An 8819-nucleotide genomic window follows, 5' to 3' on the forward strand; every position below is an offset into this window, starting at 1 on the left:
TGTTTCCAACTGGCAAAAGAGCGGCAATCGAAAACATTTATCTGCTCAAATTACCAGCGAAAAGAGGAATCAATTACTGCAGTTACTTCGATGGGTTGGGCTTCTTTGACCCGAATGTCATTTCCCCGAATGCCAGTTCCCTGAATATCCCGTTTCCCCGACTAGCTCACTTTCCCGAAAAGTTTTTAGCACTCATAATTGTCGTAGCTTTATACACTCCCGTGCAAAAGTTTGGGTTCACCCCCTCAAAAACATACAAAAGTGTTCTGTCCGTATCTCTGTGATTACACGTCCAATTTAAACTCTTTAAGCCGCATTCGAAAGGCAAAGAGTTATTCTTACTTTGTATGTATTTTTCCAAAAACATTTTTTCAATTTTATATACTAAATTTGTACTTAAAGTTGTGACATTTTTCAAAATACACACTGACAAATCATATCTAATTTCCTCAGTATTGGATCGACCAAAATTTTAAATCAAAGTATCATTAGAATCGTAATCTTATATTCTTTGAAGAGACCCCACGAAATTTTGGTGGAAAAATCTGGAAAGTATTCAAAATCAATGAAACAGTCAGTCAAGTCATCGTGCAAAAGTTTGGGTTCACCCCTCAGCATGATGCAAATCGTGCACAAGTTTGGGTTCACCTGAGCCACACGCACGTCATTTTTGTCAATATCTCTGCCATTTTTCAACCGATTTTAATAGTTTAAAGCTTTTTTGAGCGCAAATAATGGCGCGTACATGATTGGTTCGTGATTTCACAGATTTAAGTAAGTTCAGGTGAACCCAAACTTTTGCACGATGACTTGACTGACTGTTTCATTTATTTTGAATACTTTTCCGATTTTTCCGCAAAAATTTCATGAGTGCTCTCCAAAGAATATAAGATTATGATTCTAAAGACACCTTGTTTTAAAATTTTGGTCGATCCAATGCTGAAGAAATCGGTAATGTATTTTCAGTGTGTTTTTTTAAAAATGTCACAATTTTAATAACAAATTTAGTATACAAAGTTCAAAGAATGTTTTTGGATAAAAACATACGAAGTAAGAATAATTCTTTGCCTTTCGAATGCGGCTTAAAGAGTTTGAATTGGACGTGTAATCACAGAGATATGGACTGAACACTTTTGCATGTTTTTTAGGGGGTGAACCCAAACTTTTACACGGGAGTGTACATTTCAGGGTGGTGAACGAACTGGCCATCTAATATGCACCCTTCTTTATTTAATTGGCGATTCTTTCGAGTTTTACTCTCATCAGCATTTTTGCCAACATGTGTATAGCCGAGAATGACAGAATACTCCTTTCTTTTGACTGTTCATAGTTCTTTCTCGTCACTACTTTTCGGGGAAACCAGTCATTTGGAGAAATGGCATTCCGGGAACAGTAGCACAATCACGTCGATGATTCTGAACCTACTAATTTTTGGCGTCCATTCTTCTATTGGTTTAGTAGTTAATTTTGCCTTCTTTTAAAAATAGGCTGTTCTTTATATTTGTACTGTTTTAAATTTTATTTTTAAGTTAAGCTTAATGTGACCCGTTTTTATATTTTGCTGTTTTATCAATTCTTGCCAGATGTGTTGTTAGAATGATAATTACTTTAGAACCTGCCAATATTCAACATATACTTTTTTTTGGACAAACGCGTGATCTCCTTCCGAGATATGCTGGAAAAAATATTAATTTAATCACAAATTTTTCGTTCTCTCGATAATAGACGATATTTTCGATGTACACTTCCAAAATTAGAATTTATATTGAACCGTTGAAAAGTTTTGCCACAAATATTTTCTTTTAAAGATGTGTTGTTCATTTGAGATATGCTGTGAAAAGATTTTTTTTGCGTTAGAGCCTCAAACATTCTAAACGAAAAATAATCTACTCTCGTATATAGGCTATTTTAACATTAAGTCGCATTGATAGATCTTTGGATTACAGCATTTGATATTTTGCAAAAATAATCAATTCTTTTATCAAGTAATTTTTATCGTGTGTTACGTCCAAACTAGGACAGAGTTTGATCTGCAGCGAAACATTCTATGAGCGTTCCATTGATGAATAACTGCGAACTTTCTTTGCCAATTTCAACTGTTTTCAAATGTGTATAACCCAACAAGCTCAAAGATACTCTATGTTCTGAGATGTAGAGACTCGTCACGAGTTTTATTTATTAATGCTCTCCAATGTCACAAAAAAATTTCAAATTCTTAGCTTGGAAAATCTGTGAACGAACTCCACGCTTGTTTGGAACCTACCAAAATTTGTTGCTATTGGCTCGGTGGGGTTGATCTCGGTAAAAGCTTAACAATGCCGATATCTAATCTAATAATCAATAATTATGCCAAACGGCCATTATGCCAACTGACCATTATGCCAAACGACTTTATGCCAAACGGGGTACAATCAGAAACATATTCTAATTGAAAACATTTGTTGAATATATCGACTAAGAATGATAAGCTACTTTCTAGAAGTTTCTTGATAAGGATGTATAAAATTTCATCATCGCCAGGAACTTTCATATGTTTTATTTTTCAATAATATTTTTCACTTCTTCCAAATCAGCCTCCCAAGAATTTTCGAAAACGTTCTCTTCATTGAGAATATTTTCGAAGTCCTGAGTATCTTGATTTTCAATTGAACTAATAAGTCCGAAATTAAAATTGTGAGCGCTTTCAAACTGCATAGCAAGCTTTTAAGCTTTTTCGCAATTGGTTAGTAATAGTTTGTTTTCCTCTTTAAATGCCGGTAGTGGCTTCTGAGGTTTTTTCAAAATTTTAGATAATTTTCAAAAGGGCTTAGAGTCAGGGTCCAATAGAGAAATTTTATTTTCAAAATGTTTGTTTCTTAATCGTGCGAAACGTTTCTTGATTTCTTTCTGCAAGTCCTGCCATATAATTTTCATAGCAGGATCGCGAGTGCGTTGAAATTGCCTTCTCCTCACGTTTTTAAGACGGATCAAGAGTTTAAGATCATCGTCTATAATCACGGATTCACATTTTGGAACTGAATTGCTCCTGGCTTCAACAATGCAATTTGTTAAAGTTTCAAGAGCATTGTCAATATCAAGTTTTATTTGTAGAGAAATGTTAACATCAAGATTAGAGTCAATATATGATTCATTTATATTCCAGTTTGCTTGAAAATAATTGAAAGTGGAGCTGATAGGATTGAGAATCGCTTCATGAGATATTTGAAATGTAACAAAATCAAAATCAGCATGAGTAATCAGTTGGCTACAAAGATGAGTAGAATCGGTTTAGACCAAGTCAATCATAAATGGATTTCTAGAAGAGCAAAAACATGTAGGGCTATCAGGGTATTGAGAAATATCCTGAAGAGCACTCATCAAATAAAATTCTGCCGTTGGAATTACTTTGAGAATTATTCCATGACCGATGTTTGGCGTTAAAGTCATCAATGACAAAAAAATTGACTTATTGCGAGTCAATTTTCACAAGTTAGTTTGAAGCAAATTAACTTGCTGTCCAGAACATTGAAAAGGCAAATAGGCAGCTATGAAAGTATATTTATCAAGCTCTGTTTCGACTGAAACACCTAAAGTTTCAAAAACTTTAGTTTCAAATGACAAAAACAGTTGATGTTTTATACGCCTATGAATGATGATTGCAACTCCCAAACATGTCCCATCAAGTCGATCATTACGATAAACAAAAAAGTTAGGATCTTTTTTTAGTTTGGATCCAGGTTTCGGCAATAACTGCTATATGCACAATATTTACTGTAAAAAAAATAAACAGCTCGTCCTCTTTACCATTCAAAGAACGAGCATTCCAATTTAGAATATTTCCAGATCCATTAGAAAAACGTAATCCAATAACAATTTGATTAGTAATTTTTACACCAATTTGGACTGCTTCAGTCATAGTGGTGGCTTTGAACATTGCATCAATCATTAGATTAAATTGTTCAGTTAGAAAATTAAAATCAGAGGCAGACATATCACTTGAAGTGGGTACATTATCTGATGATTTCCCGTTAGAATTTTGCGGTAGACGAAGAGGTGGAGTAGAAGTTACCTGTGACAGGGCAGGGTTTATTCCATTTGATTTGAAACATTTAGAATGAGTACTCAGAGTATGAACAGGGGACGAGTTCAAATAACCTGCTACGATATTGGCAAAGGATTTTCCTTAGGTAAATTCATTCGAAATTAAAAGATTCGAACGGCTACCCGACGGATTAAAATTAGTTTGTGAATGAGCATGATTATGATCTACCTGATGGGTATGATTCCTAATCAAGCGATCGTTAACTGAAAAATGAGCATTGTTTGATACTCTACCAGGGAAATTCCGGAAACGACCGTTATCGTAACGGATATTACTGTTCATCGGCCTGGCACGAGCCCCTCGACGACTCGCCTACGCGAAGGGCAAGCCCAAAAATTTGACTTATGATTGCCCCCGCAATTCGAGCATATAAACTTGGTGGTATCTTCCTTCACTAGACAGACGTCCTTAGCGTGAGTAGAGCCTGCACAAATCATGCATTTAGCATCCTTGCGGCAATTTTTTGTACCATGACCCCACTTTTGGCACCGACGGCACTGAGTGAGGTTCTGGTAATTTCCTTCAGGTTTCTGGAAATATTCCCATGGCACTCGGACATCGAACGTAAGTCTAGCTTTTTCTAAAGCCTTAATATTATTTAGATCTTTTTTGTTAAAGTGAACTAAATAATATTCTTGAGAAAGCCCTTTCCGAACAATGCCGGATTGGGTTCTCTTTTGCATAATGATTACTTGGACTGGGGAAATTCCTAGTGAATCATTTATTCCATTTTTGATCTTTTCAGGTGACTTTGAACAAACGTTCAGTTTTGTCGTCATAAGTAAAAAAATTGTGCTTCTTCTCTTCAAGATGTTTGAGAAGAAGTTCGCGATCTTTAAGAGTTTCCGGCAAAACGCGACCTTGATTCCTCTAATGGAGTTCAAGATCCCCTGCCTAAATCCCCCAAATTCGGAACAACTGACCACGATAGGCGGTACTTTCTGATTCCTCACTTGAATCAAAGAGCCTGGGCTAGAGGCTGCTTCGATTTGGTGTTCGGAAAATTTGTCTAGACCATCGAACTGATTGCTCATTTCGATACAATTATCAATATTATTCATTTCACCCTCAGAAGAAAGTTCGCATTCCGGAGAAACGTCCTTTCATCCATTCTTGCCACGTTTAGTGACAGTTCTAAATTCCACTTTTTGGAAGGATGTTGTGAATTAAGAGATTCACCCTTCCTTTTGTTTGTAGTTGCAACCATGTTTAGTGAATAAACGACAGAAGACGAGACCTAATAAGAGCTTTTTTCCCAAGACGATGTCCAAGAAAGACAACCACCGCTAGCTTTCGCTAACGGTTCCAACGAATAATCGAAGGCACGGGTTCAAACAAGGATCGTAGAGGAATCAATAGTAGAAAAAATAGTTATTTTTCTCTTGACATGTAGCTTCATCAAGGGGTACAGGGTGCTCCCGTAGAGAAAAGTTCCAGTTATGAGATTCAAGGTCTTATCTATTACCAATTATATGTTTTCAAAGCAAATGGTTTTGTATCATTTCAAGTATGTATGACAATTGCTGTCCCAATTGTGGAAAAATAATTCAAAAGGATTTTTCAGTTAATTTTCCTATCATTCGTAACTATAAATAAATCTACTCAACGGCTATATTTTCTCTTCAACAAGGATTCATCTATCCCAACAAACGATTCACCCGACCAATTTAATCGCCCGCCCATATATTGTTCAACCCATTGAAGTAAAAACCCCTTTCAACTTAATTACAGCAGATTTTCCACTGATTCTCGCCTTCGCTAATCCGTGCCTCGTTTCTTTCTCTTTACAGACAGTGCGTTTCTCCCACACACCCACGCAAGAAGCTTAACGTGCCCCGCCCCGTAGCAGCTTTCAATCCAAGCTCCGCCATCCAGCAATCGAGAAGGCTCATCTTAGCAGCGCTTTTGCCCCCACCATCACCCATCTGCTAGACGCCTCCCGCCGCTTGCAATCCAAAAAAGTAATCGCTCCTTGTATTCACCACCACCTTGCCAGCAGAAGAACATAGAAGCTAAGTTGTGCTTGTGCTTTTTGCATCTTCTACAGCAGCAGCAGCTAGCATTCAACATCAGAAAAAAAATCAGCTCATCAAACCCAAGAAGCAGCCACAAAACTCGTAAGAGCATCTGATTTGCCACACAGAAGGATCCAACGGTGCAGAAACGAGTAATTACGAGTTACAAGAAAGCTGGCAAAACTCTTCCCAAGGACAATCAAAGCTTTCGTCCGTATTTGAGCGAGATTTCTGCGCTAGAAGAAGCACCAGGAAGAAATTTATCCTCCTCTGACGCGCGAAAGAAGGCAGAATAGTTGTCTATCAGCCAGTCACTCCGCACTTACTCTTACTCAGCGTAGTCTTAGAGGAGAAGCAGAAAGAGAAGCCAAAAAACGTCCGTTCCTGAGTAACTTGCGAAGGAATTAATTTTTTAATCTTAGCAAAAGTGGAGAAAAAGAGTTGGATAGAGAGCGGTCGTAGAAGTACCTCTAGTCTTCGTTTTAATTGCCATAAGAATTAGCTAGCGGAAAGCAAAAAAAAAAAAACAACCGAGAAAGAGATAGCAGAAGTGCTCCGGAGGAAACTAAATCATCTACATCGACTTATCTTGTGATACATTTCGGCGGCACATTTGGAAGTTCACTGTACCGAAAACCAACAAAGTCCGGACTAATTCGTAGTGCATTGTTAGAAGATCGTTGTCTCAGCTAGTCGTATGTTCTTAGCGATTATTTGTCGGTAGTGAGTGTACGTGTACGTGTAGAGCTGTCCTTGTGTTTTAAAAGAAAATATTTCCAACCTAGAACGAGACACGTGTTGTGATCAACCCTCGAGTGAGTTCACGACTAGTTCGTCAACCATTCAAACCAGCGCATAAACGAAGCAACTGGAAGCGCACACAGGCACGCACCTTTCAGAACAAACACACACACAAAGAAAGCAAACAAATCCCGGACCCCGCCCCGCCACTAGTGTATGGCTGCCATGATGAACATGACGAACCTACTGAACGGAAAGGACTCCCGCTGGCTGCAGCTGGAGGTATGCCGCGAGTACCAGCGCAACAAATGCTCCCGACCGGACACCGAGTGCAAGTTCGCCCATCCGCCGGCCAACGTTGAAGTACAAAATGGACGCGTCACCGCGTGTTACGACAGTATTAAGGTAGGTGTCAATCCCGCCCCCCGTAGAAGTGATAAGGTTTAACATTTCGGGTGTTGGGTTTCATTTGGGCTCATATGGATTGGGGTTCGGATAGCTGTGGCTGTTAACACGCAGCTATTCTGCTACACCAGGTCGTGGGTTCGAATCCCGCCGGACGAGAATCTCTTCGTAGATGTAATTTTCTCACACAAATGCAAGAAAAAGGTAAATTGACAAATAAAGATGATCATGCTTTGTTCCAGCGAGGACGTAGTGCCAAACAGAAGAAGAAGATGGAAGAGGATTTATGATTTTTATCACATGCCACGTGTTGTCCGTCGGGGGTGCGATATCAACTGCTTTGTAAGTGGAGTTAAGCGAACCGAGCAGCTAACCGTGAAAAATAGATTCTCCGAATGCGGTGTGTAAGCCGATACGAGAGTGGCATTATATTGGTGTTTTTGGGGGTTTTCGTTGAAGTTAGCTCGATGATGATTTGAAATGGTGATGACAGTGGCATTGACCTAGGTGCTAGGTAAAGGATCGTGTTTCTCGCTAAGAGTAATAAATGTTCCCACTATTGTTACGTTGCTGTGTCATGATAACGAAGTGACAATAAATAACTCTCAAAGAAGTTATTGGAGCAATTTAAACTGTATTAAACGCATTGACTTCGATTTGAATACTTCATGGATTTATAAGAAAATTCTCAAAAGATTTAGATTGAAATCTACAAATGCCTACGATGAGAGTCCACAAAGGATTTTATCGAGTCCTTGAAACTCTCGAACGTTTTGCGTGATAATCCTCAAAAGTTTTCGGGAAAATCCTCAAACCATTTCAGAGAAAATATTTCAAAATTTCAGGGGATAGCCTTAAAACATTGCGGTGTTATCTGGCAGAAGATTTCAGTTGAAATCCTCCAAAGACTTCGGTTGACATACTCCAAGGTTTCGATTGAAATCCTTCAAGGATTTCGGTTGAAAGCCTTCAAGGATTTCGTTTGAAATCCTTCAAAAATTTCGGTTGAAATCCTCCAATGATTTTAGTTGAAACCACCCAAGGATTTCAGTTGAAATCACCCAGGACTTTCAGTTGAAATACTCCAAGGATTTCGGTTTAAATATTCTAAGGAATTTGTTTGAAATCCTCCAGGAATTTCGGTGGAAATCGTACAAAGATTTCATTGAAAATCCTTCAAGAATTTCGGTGGAAATTTTTCAAGGATTTCAGTGGAAATCCCCCAAGATTTACGGTGGAAATTTTTCAAAAATTTCGGTGACAATCCTTCAAGAAAAAGAAAATCTTTCAAGGATTTAGGTGGGAATCCTCCAAGGATTTTGGTGGAAATCCTCCAAGAGTTTCGATGGAAATCCCTCAAGGATTTCGGAGGAAATCCTCCGAGGTTTTTGGTAGAAGTCCTCCAAGAATTTCGGTCGAAATACTCCAAGGATTTCAGTGGAAATCCTCCAAAGATGTCAGTGCAAATCCTCCATGTATTTTGGTTGAAAACCTCCAAGAATTTTGGTTAAAATCCTCCAAGGATTTCGGTCGACATCCTCGAAAAAGTTCAGTGGAAATTTCGTCAGCTTTCGGTC

At 38.3% G+C, this 8819-nt stretch overlaps 1 long non-coding RNA gene across 1 annotated transcript in view; it reads left to right on the plus strand.

Moving 5' to 3' along the window:
- The window catches only part of LOC110679507, a 259908-nt gene extending 253267 nt beyond the window's left edge, over window positions 1-6641 (plus strand). The window contains exon 2 of the long non-coding RNA XR_002502539.1: window positions 5872-6641. This is a non-coding gene — a long non-coding RNA (uncharacterized LOC110679507). The remainder of the gene's footprint in view (window positions 1-5871) is intronic.
- The last annotated feature ends 2178 nt before the right edge of the window (window positions 6642-8819 follow it).

This window comes from Aedes aegypti, chromosome 3 (genome assembly GCF_002204515.2).
Source record: "Aedes aegypti strain LVP_AGWG chromosome 3, AaegL5.0 Primary Assembly, whole genome shotgun sequence".
Classification (NCBI taxonomy): Eukaryota; Metazoa; Arthropoda; class Insecta; order Diptera; family Culicidae; genus Aedes; species Aedes aegypti.